The sequence below is a fragment of the Galeopterus variegatus genome, unplaced genomic scaffold (assembly GCF_000696425.1).
Source record: "Galeopterus variegatus unplaced genomic scaffold, G_variegatus-3.0.2 Scaffold1078, whole genome shotgun sequence".
Taxonomy (NCBI): Eukaryota; Metazoa; Chordata; class Mammalia; order Dermoptera; family Cynocephalidae; genus Galeopterus; species Galeopterus variegatus.
The window spans coordinates 254,144-269,839 of record NW_007727189.1 but is presented as its reverse complement, the minus strand read 5'-3'; the positions used below and the strand labels follow the sequence as shown (position 1 = coordinate 269,839).

Below are 15,696 nucleotides of genomic sequence, written 5' to 3'. Positions count from 1 at the left end.
GAGGTATGGGTCAAGTTTTGTTCTCCTGCATATTGATATCCAGTTATCCCAGCACCACTTGCGGAATAGGCAGTCTCTTCCCCAGTGTATAGGCTTGGTGCCTTTGTCAAAGATCAGATAGCTGTAGGTGTATGGGCTGATTTCTGGATTCTCTATTCTATTCCATTAATCAGTGTGCCTGTTTTTCTGCCAGTACCAGGCTGTTTTGGTTATTATAGCTTTGTAGTATAGTTTAAAGTCAGGTAGTGTTATGCCTCCAGCTTTATTTATTTATTTATTTATTTATTTATTTATTTATTTATTTGCTCAGCATTGCTTTGGCTATGCATGGTCTTTTGTTATTCCATATAAATGTCTGGATATTTTTTTCCATTTCTGAGAAAAATGTCATTGGAATTTTGTGGGGATTGCATTGAATTTGTATATCACTTTGAGTTGTATGGACATTTTCACAATTTTGATTCTTCCAATCCAAGAACACGGGATATCTTTGCATCTTCTTGTGTCCTCTCTAATTTCACTCAGCAGTGGTTTGTAGTTTTCATTATAGAGATTTTTCACATCCTTGGTTAACTCAATTCCTAGTATTTTCTGTTTTTGGTGGCTATTGTCAATGGGCAGGCTTTCTTGATTTCTCTTTCTGCATGTTCACTATTGGAGAATAGAAATGCTACTGATTTTTGTGTGTTGATTTTGTATCCTGCTACTGTGCTGAAATCATTTATCAACTCCAAGAGTTTTTTTGTAGAGGCTTTAGGCTGTTTGATATACAGGATCATGTCATCTGCAAACAGGGACAGTTTGACTTCATCTTTCCCAATCTGGATGCCCTCTTTTCCTTCTCTTCTCTGATTGCTCTGGTTAGTACTTTCAATACTATGTTGAATAGGAGTGGTGAGAGTGGGCATCCATGTCTAGTTCTTGTTCTTAAAGGAAGAGCTTTCAGCTTTTCCCCATTCAGGATGATATTGGCAGTGGGTTTATCATATATGGCTTTAATTATGTTGAGATAGTTTCCATCTATACCTAACTTATAGAGGGTCTTTGCCATGAATGAGTGTTGAATTTTATCAAATGCTTTTTCAGCATCTATAGAGATGACCACATGGCCCTTGTGTTTGATTTTATTAACATGGTGATGGAGTTTGGATGTGTTGACCCCTCCAAAACTTATATGGAAATTTGATCTCCAATGTGGCAGTGTTGGAAACTGATTGAATCATGGGGACGGATCCCTCATGAATGGATTAATGCTCTCCTGAGGGGGGGGGAATAATGAGTGAGTTCTTGCTCTATTAGTTACAGTGAGAGCTTGTTGCTTAAAAAAACCCTGGCACCTCTCTCTCTCTCTTGCTTCCTCTCGCCATGTGATCTGCTTGTACCCACTGGCTGCCTGCCACTTTCCAGCATGAGTAGAAGCAGCCTGAGGCCCATGTCAGATGCAGCTGTCTCAGAAATGTAAGCCAAAAAAATTCTCTTTCTTTTATAAATTACACAGTCTTAGGTATTTCTGTTATAGCAAAACAAATGGACTAAAACAGAAAATTGGTACTGAGGAGTGGGGTGTTGCTATACAGATACCTGAAAATGTGGATGCAGCTTTGGAGCTGGGTAATGGGCAAAGGTTGGAGTAGTTTGGAGGACTTAGAAGACAGAAAGATGAGGGAAAGTTTGGAATGTCTCAGAGACTTATGTAGTGGCGAGCAGAATGCTGATAGAAACGTGGACAGTAAAGGCCATGTGGATGATGAGGTCTCAGATATGAATGAGGAACGTATTGGGAATTGGACAAAAGATCAACCTTGCTACATCATAGCAAGGAATTTGACTGCATTGTGTCTGTGCCCTTGGACTTTGTGGAAGGTGGAAATTAAGAGTTGTGAACCAGAACATTTGGCTGAAGAAATTTCCAAGCAGCAAAGCATTAAGGATACTGCATGGCTACTTCTAACAGCCTCCTCTGACTTATGGTGGCAAGGGCATAATGTAAAGCCAGAATTTAAAAATGGAAACAGAGTGTAAAGATTTGGAAACATTGCAGCCTGGCCATGTGGTAAAGAAGCAGAGAGCTGGAGAACAATGCTAGGGTGAAGCAGATAAACTGGTTGCTAAAGACATTATCTTGGCGATGAGGCAGCCAGATGCTAATAGAGAAGAAAATGAGAGGAAAGCCCTGAAGGCATTTGAGAAGTCTGGAAGGGTGTCCCACCCATCACAGGCCCTGAGGCTTAGAATGACTGAGTTTTCCCAGAGACAGACCTGGAGCACAGCTGCCCTCGGGAACCTGCTCCCTGCATCCCAGCTGCTTTGGCTAGAGTGACCCCAAGTGTGGTTCATGCAGCAGCCCTGAAGAGAAGAGGCCCAAAACCTTGGTGGCATCCACGTTGTGTTAAGTCTGCAGGCCAGCAGGACGTTAGAGCAGTGGAGTCATGGCAGCCTACACCCAGATTCCAGAGGGTGTATGGAAAAGCCTGGAAGCTCAGGCAGAGGCCTGCTGCAGGGGCAGAGCCACCACAGAGGTCATCTACTAGAACAATGCTGAGCAGAAAAGTGGGGTTGGAACCTGCACAGAGTGCCCCTACCAGGGAAATGTCTAGTAGAGCCAAGGCAGCAGGGCTGCCCCCAGGACCCCAGAACTGCAGGGCCACTGGTAATGTACAACATAGGCCTGGAAAAGCAACAGGCACTAGTGTGGCCCACTGGGCTGTGCCTGGAAGAGCTGTGAGAACAAGGCTGCCCGATGCTTTAGGGGCCCAGATGCCCAATTGTGCCCAGGATGCAGGACTTGGAGTCAAAGAACATTATTTTGGAGCTTTAGGACATAATGTCTGCCCTGCTGGGTTTCAGACTTGTTTGGGGCCTGTTTTTCCTTTCTTCTGGCCTATTCCTCCTTTTTGGAATGGGAACCCAATGTCTGTTCCACCATTGTATCTTGGCAGTAGATAAATTTGGTTTTCACTTTTACAGGTTCACAGATGGAAGGACTTTTGCTTTTGGTCTCACAGGAGACTTTGGACTTTGGAATTTCGAGTTGATGCTGGAACAAGCTAAGACTTTTGGGACTGTTGGGATAGTATTTTGCATGTGAGAGTGACATGAGTTTTGGGGGTGCAGGGGCAGAATGATGGAGTTTGGATGTGTTGTCCCCTCCAAAACTCGTGGAAATTTGATCTCCAATGCAGAAGTGCTGGAAACTGGTTGAGTTATGGGGGCAGATCCCTCATGAATGGATTAATGCTCTCCCTGGGGGAGGGGGATTAATGAGTGAGTTCTTGCTCTATTAGTTCCCACGAGAGCTCATTGCTTAAAAAAGACCCTGGTACCTTCTCTCTCTCTCTCTTGCTTCCTCTCTCTTGCCATGTGATCTGCTTGTACCCGTCAGCTGCCTGCCACTTTCTGCCATGAGTAGAAGCAGCCTGAGGCCCATGCCAGATGCAGCTGTCCCAGAATCATAAGCCAAAAAAACCCTCTTTCCTTTATAAATTACCCAATCTCAGGTATTTCTGTTATAGCAACAGAAATGGACTAAAACATATGGTGTATCACATTTATTGATTTGTGAACATTGAACCAACCTTGCATCCCAGGGATGAATACCACTTGATCGTGGTGTATAATTTTACGTATGTGTTTCTGTATTCTGTTAGCTAGTATTTTATGGAGGATTTTTGCATCTATATTCATCAAGGATATCTGCCTGTAGTTTTCTTTTTTGGTTATATCTTTACCTGGTTTTGGTATCAGGATGATGTTTGCTTCATAGAATGAGTTTAGGAGATTTGCGTCTGTTTCAATCTTTTGGAATAGTTTGTAAAGAATTGGTGTCAATTCCTCTTTGAATGTTTGGTAAAATTCTGCTGGAAATCCATCTGGTCCTGGCTTTTCTTTGTTGGGAGTCTTCTGATAACAGCTTCAATCTCCTTTATTGTTATTGGTCTGTTCAGATTTTCTACATCTTCTTGGCTCAGTTTTGGTACCTTCCGTGTGTCCAGAAATTTATCCATTTCCTCCAGAATTTCAAATTTGTTGGCATATAGTTGTTTATAGCAGTCTCAAATGATTCCTTGTATTTCAGATGTTTCAGTTGTAATATCACCTTTTTCATTTCTAATTTATGTTATTTGGATCTTCTCTCTTCTTTTTTTTTAGTTAGCCATGCTAATGGTTTGTCAATTTTATTTATCTTTTAAAAAAACCAACCTTTTGATTTGTTTATCATTTGTATTGTTTTTGGGGTTTCAATTTCATTAAGTTCTGCTCTGATCTTAATGATTTCTTTCCATATGCTAACTTTGGGTTTAGATTGTTCTTGTTTTTCTAGTTCTTTAAGATGAAGTGTTAGGTTGTTCACTTGCCACCTTTCCATTCTTCTGAAGTAAGCATTTAATGTGATAAATTTCCCCCTCAGTACTGCTTTTGCAGTATCCCGCAAGTTTTGGTATGATGTATCATTATTTTCATTAATATCAATAAATTTTTTGATTTCCTGCTTGATTTCTTCTTGGACCCATATGCCATTAAGTAGAATGCTGTTTAATTTCCATATGTTTGTATGGTTTCCAGAATTTCGTTTGTTATTGATTACTAATTTTAATCCATTATGGTCTGAAAAAATACATGGGATAATTCCAATTTTTTTGAATTTGTTGAGACATGATTTGTGACCTAACATGATCAATCATGGAGAATGATCCATGTGCTGATGAGAAGAATGAATATTCTGAGGTTGTTGTATGGAATGTTCTGTAGATATCTGCCAAGTCCAATTGGTCTACAGTATTGTTTAGATCTTGTGTTTCTCTGCTGATTCTTTGCCTAGATGATCTGTCCAACATTAACAGTGAGGTGTTCAGGTCCCCTGCTATTACGGTATTAGCATCTATTTCCTTCTTTACGTCTTATAGAGTTTGTTTTATAAATCTGGCTGCTCCAATATTGGGCGCATATATATTTATGATTGTTATGTCTTCTTGATGGATCAGTCCTTTTATCATTATGTTGTGGCCCTCATTACCTCTTTTTATGGTTTTTAGCTTAAAGTCTATTTTATCAGATATTAGAATAGCTACTCCAGCTCATTTTTCTTTTCTGCTTGCATGGTAAATCTTTTTCCATCCTTTCACTCTTAGTCTATGTGAGTCTCTATAGGTGAGGTGGGTCTCTGGAAGGCAGCATACAGTTGGGTCCTCCTTTTTAATCCAGTCAGCCAGTCTGTGTCTTTTGATTGGGGAACTTAATCCTTTTACATTAAGAGTTGTTATTGAAAGTGGTGATTTAATCCTAGCATTTTATTGATTATTGTTTGGCTGTCTTAGGTGTCTTTTTTTCCTTTTTTTCTGATTTACTGTTTGTCTTCTGTATTTGTTGGTTCCATGGATTATAGATAGCCTTTTGTTTGTTTGTTTTCTCTTCATGAATGCCATTTTTAGTATACTAGTGTGTTTTGATGGCAGTGGTAGTTATTTTTCAGGTAGCAATCCCAGTACTTCCTTGAGAATTTCTTGTAAGGGTGGTTGTGTGGTGGTGAACTCCCGCAGTTTTTGTTTGTCTGAGAAATATACTATTTGCCCTTCATTTCAGAAGGATAGCCTTGCATGGTAGAGTATTGTTGGCTGGCAATCTCTGTCTTTTAGTATTTTGAACATATCATCCCATTCCTTTCTGGCTTTTAGGGTTTGTGATGAGAAGTCTGATGTTAGCCTGATTGGGGCTCCCTTATAGGTGATTTGGCACTTCTCTCTTGCAGCTTTTAAGATTCTCTCTGTCTTCGAGTTTTGCCAATTTGACTGTAACATGTTTTCTAGAAGACCTTTTTGGGTTGAATATGTTTGGGGATCTTTGAGCTTCCTGAATCTGAAGATCTGTGTCTTCTCCAATAAGTGGGAAGTTTTCTGACACTATTTCGTTGAATATGTTTTCAATGCAATCTCCTTTCATCTCCCCTTCTGGAATACCCATGACTCAGATATTTGAGTGGTTAAGGTTGTCTGATATCTCTCTTAGACTTTCTTCAATGCTTTTAATTCTTTTTTTAGGTCTACCTGTGTTATTTCAAACAGCCCATCTTCAAGATCAGAAGTTCTCTCTTCTACTTCTGCAAGCCTGCTGCTTAAACCATCTGTTGTGTTTTTTATTTCATTGAATGAATTCTTCAGCTTGGCAAGCTCTGCTACATTCTTTTTTAGGGCATTGATTTCCTTGTACATTTCTTCTTTCAGATCCTGTATACTTTTCCTCGTTTCATCATGTTTTCTAGCTTTTTCTTGTCTCTCATTCAGTTTTATTAGAATTATCACTCGAAATTCCTTGTCAGACATTTCAAGGAGTTCTTGAGTGTGGTCTCTGCAAATCTTCTGCCTTCCCTGCTGGACGTCTCCCTGCTCTGCACACACTGGGCTGGGCTGATGGGTTGCATGCCAGCACCGCAGGGTGTGTGGTCTCTGTGGAGCTTCTGCCTCCCCTGCTGGATGTCTCCCTGCTCTGCACACACTGGGCTGGGCTGCTGGGTTGTGTGCTGGCACCACAGGGTATGTCCGAAACGACTTTTCAATAAAGTCGTTTTAACTAATTTACAGTCCCACCAACAGTACAGGAGGGTTCCTCTTTCTCCACAGCCTCACCAGCATTTGTTATTCTCTGTCTTTTTAATACTAGCCAGTCTGATTGGTGCGAGGTGATATCTCAGAGTAGTTTTGATTTGCATTTCCCTGATGATTAGTGATGTTGAGCATTTTTTCATATACCTGTTGGCTATTTGTATGTCTTCCTTTGAGAAATGCCTATTCAGCTCCTTTGCCCATTTAAAAATTTTATTATTTGTTTTTTTGCTGTAAAGTTGTCTGAGCTCTTTGTATATTCTGTACATTCATCCCTTGTCAGATTTGTAGTTTGCAAATATTTTCTCCCATTCTATAGGATGTCTTTTTACTCTATTGATTGTTTCCTTTTCTATGCAGAATGTTTTTAGTTCGATATAATCCCATTTGTTTATTTTCTCTTTTGTTGCCTGAAAAAGAAATTGAGACAACAATCCCATTAAATAGCTACCAAAACAATAAAATATTTAAGAATAAGTTTATATAAGGAAGTGAATGATCTGTACACTAAAATACAAACAATTGAAGAAATAAATTGAAGAAAATACAAACAAAAAAGAAAGATACCCTATGTTCATGGGTAGGAAGAATTAATATTGTCAAAATATTACAATCCAGTATCCAAAACAATCTACAAAATTAATGCAACCCCTATCAAAATACCAACAGTATTTTTCACAGAAATAGGACTAACAATTCTCAAATTTGGGTAGACCCCAAAGCACCCCAAATAGCCAGAGCAATCTTGAGCAAATAAAATAAAGTTGACACCTGATTTCATAATCACTACAAAGCTACACTAATCAGAACACATGGTGCTGGCATGAAAATAAACACAAGGACTAATGCAACATGATGGAGAGTCCAGAAATAAATCCACGCATTTACAGTCAATTTATTTCAACAATGGTGCCAGGAACATACAATGGAACAATAAGTCTTTTTAATAAATTATATTAGAAATACTAAATATCTACATATCAAAAAAGAAAAGATTTTTATGTTATATTGTGCTATGATGTGAATGTTTGTTTCCTTCAAAACTCATTTTAGAACTTAATCCCCAATGTGATATTTGAAAGGTGTGACATTCAAGAGGTGACTGTCCTGTGAGGGCTATGCCCTCATGAATGGGTTAATTTATCCAAGTATTAGTGGGTTAATGGATCAATGGGTTATCATGAGTACGGCCTGGTGGTTTTATAAAAAGAGTATATGAACAGTGCTCTTGCTCAGCCTAGACCATGTGATACCCTGTTTCATGATGGGAGTCTGTAGAGAGTCCCCACCAATCAGAATGCCCTAACCAGATGTGCCTCCTGGACCTTGGACTTTCCATACTCCTAAACTGTAAGACACAAATTTAGTTTTTCTATAAATTACCCAGTTTCAGGCATTGTTATCAGTGGTAGAAAACAGACTAATATATATCATATACAACAATCAACTCAAAATGGGTTAACAACTTAAACATGAGATCTGACACTGCAAAACTACTAGAAGAAAATATAGGGAAAGAGCTACATGATGTACTTTTGAGCAAGAATTTTTTTGGTATGACCATAAAAGCACAGGCAAGTACAGCAAATTACAGTAAACAAGATTACATTAAACTAAAAAGCTTCTGTATAGTTGAGTAAACTATCAGCAGACTGAAGCAACAACCTATAAAATGGCAGAAAATATGTGCAAAGCATACATCTGATAAGAGGTTGATATCCAAAATATGTATGGAACTCAAACTACTCCGAGGAAAAATTATAACTTGATTTTAAAAACGAGCAAGACAATCTAAATAGACATTTTTAGAAATGTTTATTTACAAATGGCCAACAAGTATATGGCAACATGCTCAACATCACTAACCATCACAAAAATGCAAATCAAAATCACAATGAGATATTACCTCATATCTCACAGAACAACTATTATAAAAAAGGTGAAAGATAACAATATTCTCAAGGATGTGGAGAAAAGGGAACCCTTGTACACTGTTGGTAGTTAAGAAAATTAGAACAGCCATTATGGAAAACAGTATGATGGTTCCTCAGAAAATTAAAAAATAGAATTATCGTATGACACAGCAATTCCATCACTTGGTCAATATCCAAAGAAGATAAAATCAGTATATCAGAGAGATATGTGTACTCCATGTTCATTGCAGCATTATTCACAATAGCCATGACATGGAATCAATATACACATCTGTCAATGGATTAATGGAAAAAGAAAATGTAGTATAAATACACAATGGAATACAGCCAGCCTTCAAAAATAGGATATTCTGTCACTGCAACAACATGGATGATCCTGAGGGACATTATGTTAAATGAAATAAGCTAAGGACAGGAAGAAAAATATCCCATGATCTTCCTTATATGTGGAATCTAAAGAAGTCAAAGTCTTAGAAGCAGAGAGTACAATGGCAGTTACCAGAGGCTGGAGGGTGTAGGGATTGAGAAGATGCTAATCAAAGGATACAAAGTTTCAGTTAGACAAGGGGAATAAGTTCAAGAGATCCATTGTACAACACAATGAATGTAGTTAATAAGAGCATATTGTATACTTGAAGGTTGCTAAGAGAGTGGATTTTAAGTGTTCTTACCACAAATAATTGGTAAGTATGGGAAGCAATACATATGTTAAGTAGCTTCATTTAGCCATTCCACAATGTATACATATATCAGGACATCATGTTGTACACCATAAATGTATACAATTATTAGTTGTGAATTATAAAAAACTTATGGGACACAGCAATAGCAGTGCTAAGGGAGCAATTTATAGCAATAAATGCTTTCATTGAAAAAGAAGAACAATCTCAAATAAACAACCTAACTTTAAAACTGAAAGAATAAAAAAAGAGAACAAACTAAACTGAAAGCTAGTAGGGCCGGCCCAGTGGTGCACTGCTACAGTGCGCCGCTTGAGAGTGCGCCGGCGCTCCCGCCGAGGGTTCGGATCCCACATACAGACCAGCCACTCACTGGCTGAGCAAGGTGCGGGGGCAACACCGAGGGTTGCGATCCCGTTGCCGGTCCCGGTCCGGTACGGGTTGCAACACTGAGGGTTGCGATCCGTTGCCGGTCACGAAAAAAGACAAAAAAAGGAAAAAAAAAAAATAAAAAAAATAAAAAAATAAACTGAAAGCTAGTAGAGGAAGAAAGTTAAAAAATATTACAGCAGAGATAAATAAAATAGTATAAAAAATAGAGAAAATTAAAGAAACCAAAAGTTGGTTCTTCAAAAAGATCAAGAAAATGAATAAACCTTTAATTCAATTGTCTAAGAAAAAAAACACTCAAATTAATAAAATCAAAAATCAGGGCCGGCCCGGTGGCGCACTGCTACAGTGCACCGCTTGGGAGTGCGGTGGCGCTCCCGCCAAGGGTTCGGATCCCAGATACAGACCGGCCGCTCACTGGCTGAGCCAGGTGCAGGGGCCACACCGAGGGTTGCAATCCCGTTGCCGGTCCCGGTCCGGTACGGGCGCGACACTGAGGGTTGCGATCCGTTGCCGGTCACGAAAAAAGACAAAAAGAAAAAAAAAATAAATAAATAAATAAATAATCAAAATTGGGATATTACTACCAATGTTGGGAAGATTTTAAAAAATTATAAAAACTGTATTATGTTCAATTGTATACCAAGAAATAAGATAACCTAAAAATATGAACAAATATTTAGAAACACAAAATTTACAAAGACTGAGTGGTGAAGAAATAGAAAACCTGAATAGACTTAAAACTAATAAAACGATTGGTCATTATTTAAAATGTCTGACCAAAAAAAGCAATGGATGCTGATGGCTTCACAAATAAGTATAAAAAAACATTTAAAGAAAAATTAAAATGACTTCTCAAGCATTCCAGAATAGAAGAGAAAGGAACACTTCAAAAATATGAGGCTAGCATTGTCCTAATACCAACCAAAGCCAGATAAAGACACTGAAGAACATAACAACAGGCTAAAATCTTTTATAAACATTGATGCAAAAATTCTAGACAATATTCTAGAAAACTGAACTCAGCAGTATATGTTATACAGTATGACCATGTGAGATCTATTCCTGGAATGCAAGGATTGTTCAACAAAAATCTATATAATCACATCAAAAGAATAAAAAAAAATCACATGATGATTTCAATTGATGATGAAAAAGCAAGTGATGAAATTCAAAAACACTTTCATAGTAAAAAAAATTCAACAACCCAGGAATACAAAACAACTACCTCAACACAATAAAAGCCATGTATGAAAATGTCACCATAAACATCATACACAGTGATGAAGACAGAAAACTTTTCTTTCAAGGTTAAGAATGAGGCCTGGGAGCTGGATCCATAAATAAACAAATAAACAATAAAGAGAGACAGAGAGAGAGAGAGAGAAAGAAAGAAACAACAACCACAGTAATACGTTGAACTTCTAGAGAAAGAGAAAAGAACCGTGGTTACTAGAGGTGTAAAAGGGAAGGGAAGGGAGAGACGGAGGGGTGCTAATGAGGAACTGGTTAAAGGACACAAAGAATGATTGCATATTATAATGATGAATAAGCTAACTATCCTGATTTAACCATCACACTTTCTACACAACTATTAAAGGTCAATTTTGTACCTCACATGTATGTATAATAAATTATTTTTAAAAAATGATTAGGAACAAGGCAAGGATGCCTGTTCTTGCCACATCTATTAATACAGTACTACAAGTTCTAGACAGAGCAATTACCAAAAAAAGAAAGAAAAGAAAGAAAGCATTCAAATTGGAAAGGAAAATGTGCAATTTTTTCTGTTTGCAGATCATATGATCTTATATATAGAAAGTCCTAAAGTCCACACACACACACACACACACACACACACACACACACACACCCCTATAAGAATTAACAAATAAATTCAGCAAAGTTGCAAGATACAAAATCAGCATATAAAAATTGGGTGCATTTTATACAATAACAATAACAAATCTAAGAAAACAATTTCATTTACAATAGTATCAAAAAGAATAAAATGCTTAGGGTGTGTATGGGGTGGGGGATATGCTGGGCGTGTCCTGGGGGTCACGTTATGTGCAGCACACAGAGTCCTTCTGTCGGTTGGTACTGGAGTGGTGCAGCTGGAGTGGGGCTGTAAAGAGAATAAAGGCAGCTTCGTTGATGACTGAAAATGACAAAGCATCCACCTAACAGATGAGGAATCAGCTTTGAAGTGGGAGACTAGTTGGAAGCCCGGGACCATTTAAAAAACTGCCCACCTCATAGAAGACTGTTGACACACTAGTTGGAATGGTTCCAATAGCCTACCATGCAAAAGGCTTCAGATTAGAAGAATTTCCTGTGTAAAATGGCACATCATCCACTCAGTCGCTCAATTCAGAAATCTTATTTTCCAACTTCCGGTCAAGATGGTGGAATAGACGGTCCCTACCGTCACTCTCTCCCACAAATCAACTGATTTAAACTATAAAAACATAACATCAAGTGCATACAGAATGGGAAGACGTCCAGCGGGGGAGGCAGAAGCTCCACGGAGACCACATGCCCTGCGGGGCCACCGTCGCATGATCCAGCAGATAGGCTTCACCGCTGCCACCTGGCTCCATTTCCAGCCCAGCCCAGTGCGCACAGAGTGGGGAGACGTCCAGCAGGGGAGGCGGAGGCTCCACAGAAACCACACAGCCTGTGGGGCCGCAACTACATGATCCAGCAGATAGGCTTCACTGCAGGCACCCAGCTCCCTTCCTGACCTGGTCTAGTGTGCTTGGAGCAGGGAGAAGTCTGGCAGGGGAGGCGGGAACTCCACGGGGACCACACCACTGCGGCACAGTCCAGCAGCCTGGCCCAATGCGTTCAGAGCACAGAGACGTCCAGCAGTGGAGATAGAAGCTCCGTAGAGTCCACACACCCTGTGGGGGAGCTGCAGCCACATGATCCATCAGCAGGTAGGCTTCACTGCAGCCACCCGGCTATATCCCAAGCCCAGCCTAGTGCACATGGAGCAGGGAGAAGTCCAGCACGAGAGGTGGAAGCTCAGCAGAGACCACACACCCTGCGGTACCGCTCCGTGATCCAGCAGCCCAGCGGAGACCAAGCTGACCAGAGAGGTGGCTCCCTGGAGAGGCCCAAGACCTGAGGCAACCACACATGCAAGGCACTAGTGGCCAACTGAGCAGTCACTAAGGTAGCCATACCAAATTGGCAAACACAGCAACATCTTAGTCAGTCAATAGTGTCAAAACTGTGAACTGTGAAACCCCCTGCCACAATGAATAAACATCAAAGAAAAGATACCAGAAATATGAAAAATCAAGAAAGTACACCACCAAAGGATAATAACTCTCAACACCAAAAATCAAGAAATTTCACCACCAAAGGGTAATAACTCTCAAGCTCTAGATCATATAGAACAAGAAGCCCTTGAAATGACTGACAAGGAATTTCGAGTGATAATTATAAGGACACTGAATGAGATACAATAAAACTCAGCTACACATCATGATGAAATGATGAAAAGTATACAGGACCTGAAAGAAGAAATGTACAAGGAAATCAATGCCCTGAAAAAAAATGTAGCAGAACTTGCCGAACTGAAGAATTTATTCAGCGAAATAAAAAACACAACAGAGAGTTTAGCCAGCAGGCTTGTGGAAATTGAAAGAGAGCCCTCTGAAGATGGGCTGTTTGAAATAACACAAGTGCCGAACTGAAGAAGTTATTCAGTGAAATAAAAAACACATTGGAGGGTTTAACTAGCAGGATAACGGAAGTTGAAGAGAGAACCTCGGTTCTTGAAGATGGGCTCTTTGGAATAATACAAGCAGACAAGAAAAAAGAAAAAAGTATCAAAGTTATCGAAGAAAATCAGAGAGAGATATTAGACAACCTTAAGCGCTCAAATATCCTAGTCATGGGTATTCCAGAAGGGGAGGAAAAAGGAGATTGCATTGAAAAGTATTCAACGAAATAGTGGCAAAAAACGTCCCAGGTATAGGAAAAATCACAGATCTACAGATCCAAGAAGCTCAACGATCTCCAAACGTATTCAACCCAAAAAGGGCTTCACCAAGGCATATTATAGTCAAAATGGCAAAACTCAAGGACAAAGAGAGAATCTTGAAAGCTGCAAGAGAGAAGCGTCAAATAACCTATAAAGGAGCTCCAATCAGGTTAACGTCAGACTTCTCAACACAAACCCTCAAAACTCAAAGACAAAGAGAGAATCTTAAAAGCTGCAAGAGAGAAGCATCAAATCACCTATAAAGGAGCTCCAATCAGGCTAACATCAGACTTTTCATCACAAACCCTAAAAGCCAGAAAGGAATGGGATGATATATTCAAAATACTAACAGACAGAGATTGCCAGCCAAGAATACTCTACCCGGTGAAGCTATCCCTCTGAAATGAAGGGCAAATAGTATATTTCTCAGACAAACAAAAACTGCGGGAGTTCACCACCACACGACTACACTTACAAGAAATTCTCAAGGGAGTACTGGGTTTGGTTCCTGAAAAATGACTCCCACTGCCATAAAAACCCAAGAAAAATCAAAACCCATTAGAATAATAAAAATGGCATTCATGAAGAGAAAACAAACAAAAAGGCTATCTACAACCCAAGGAACCAACAAATACAGAAAACAAACTAAATCAAAAAGCAAGGAACAAAACACACCTAAGACAACCAAACAATAATCAATAAAATGCTAGGAATAAATCAACACTTTTCAGTAACAACTTTTAATGTAAAAGGTTTCAATTCCCCAATCAGAAGACACAGACTGGCTGACTGGATTAAAAAGGAGGACCCAACTATATGCTGCCTTCAAGAGACCCACCTCACCCATAAAGACTCACATAGACTAAGAGTGAAAGGATGGGAAAAGATTTACCATGAAAACAGAGAAGAAAAATGAGCTGGAGTAGCTATTCTAATATCTGATAAAATAGACTTTAAGCTAAAAACCATAAAAAGAGACAATGAGGGACACTACATAATGATAAAAGGATTGATCCATCAAGAAGACATAATCATAAATATATACACAGCCAATTTTGGAGCAGCCAGATTTATCAAACAAACTCTATTAGAACTGAAGAGGGAAATAGACACTAATACCATAATAGCAGGGGCCCTGAACACCTCACTGTCAATATTGGACAGATCATCTAGGCAAAGAATCAAGAGAGAAACACAAGATCTTAACAATACTCTAGACCAATTGGACTTGGCAGATATCTACAGAACATTCCATACAACAACCTCAGAATATTCATTCTTCTCATCAGCACATGGATCATTCTCCAGGATAGATCACATATTAGGTCACAAATCATGTCTCAACAAATTCAAAAAAAAATTGGAATTATCCCATGTATTTTTTCAGACCACAATGGATTAAAATTAGAAATCAAGAACAAAAGAAATTCTGGAAACTATACAAACACATGGAAATTAAACAGCATTCTACTTAATGACATATGGGTCCAAGAAGAAATCAAAAAATTTATTGAAATTAATGAAAATAATGATACATCATACCAAAACCTGTGGTATACTGCAAAAAGCAGTACTAACGGGGAAATTTATCGCATTAAATGCTCACCTCAGAAGAATGGAAAGATGGCAAGTGAACAACCTAACACTTCATCTTAAAGAACTAGAAAAACAAGAACAATCCAAACCTAAAGTTAGCAGATTTAAAGATATCATTAAGATCAGAGCAGAACTTAATGAAATTGAAAGCCAAAAAGAATACAAAAGATCCATGAATCAAAAAATTGGTTTTGTGAAAAGATAAGTAAAATTGACACACCATAAGTACGGCTAACAAAAAACAGAAGAGAGGGCCGGCCCGGTGGCACACTGGATAAGTGCGCTGCTTGGGAAGCACGGCGGCACTCCCGCCCGAGGGTTTGGATCCCACATGCAGAACGGTTCCCGCTCACTGGCTAAGCGAGGCGTGGGAGCGGCGCCGAGGGTTGCGGTCCCGTTGCTGGTCCCCGGTCCGGTGCGGGGGCGACACTGAGGGTTGCGATCCGTTGCCGGACACGGAAAAAGACAAAAGACAAAAAAAAAAAAAAAAAAAAAAAAAAAAA

General features: G+C 39.2%; 1 pseudogene; it reads left to right on the top strand.

The window, feature by feature from the left end:
- Positions 1 to 1,432: 1,432 nt before the first annotated feature.
- The window catches only part of LOC103592055, a 20,086-nt pseudogene continuing 5,822 nt past the window's right edge, over positions 1,433 to 15,696 (top strand).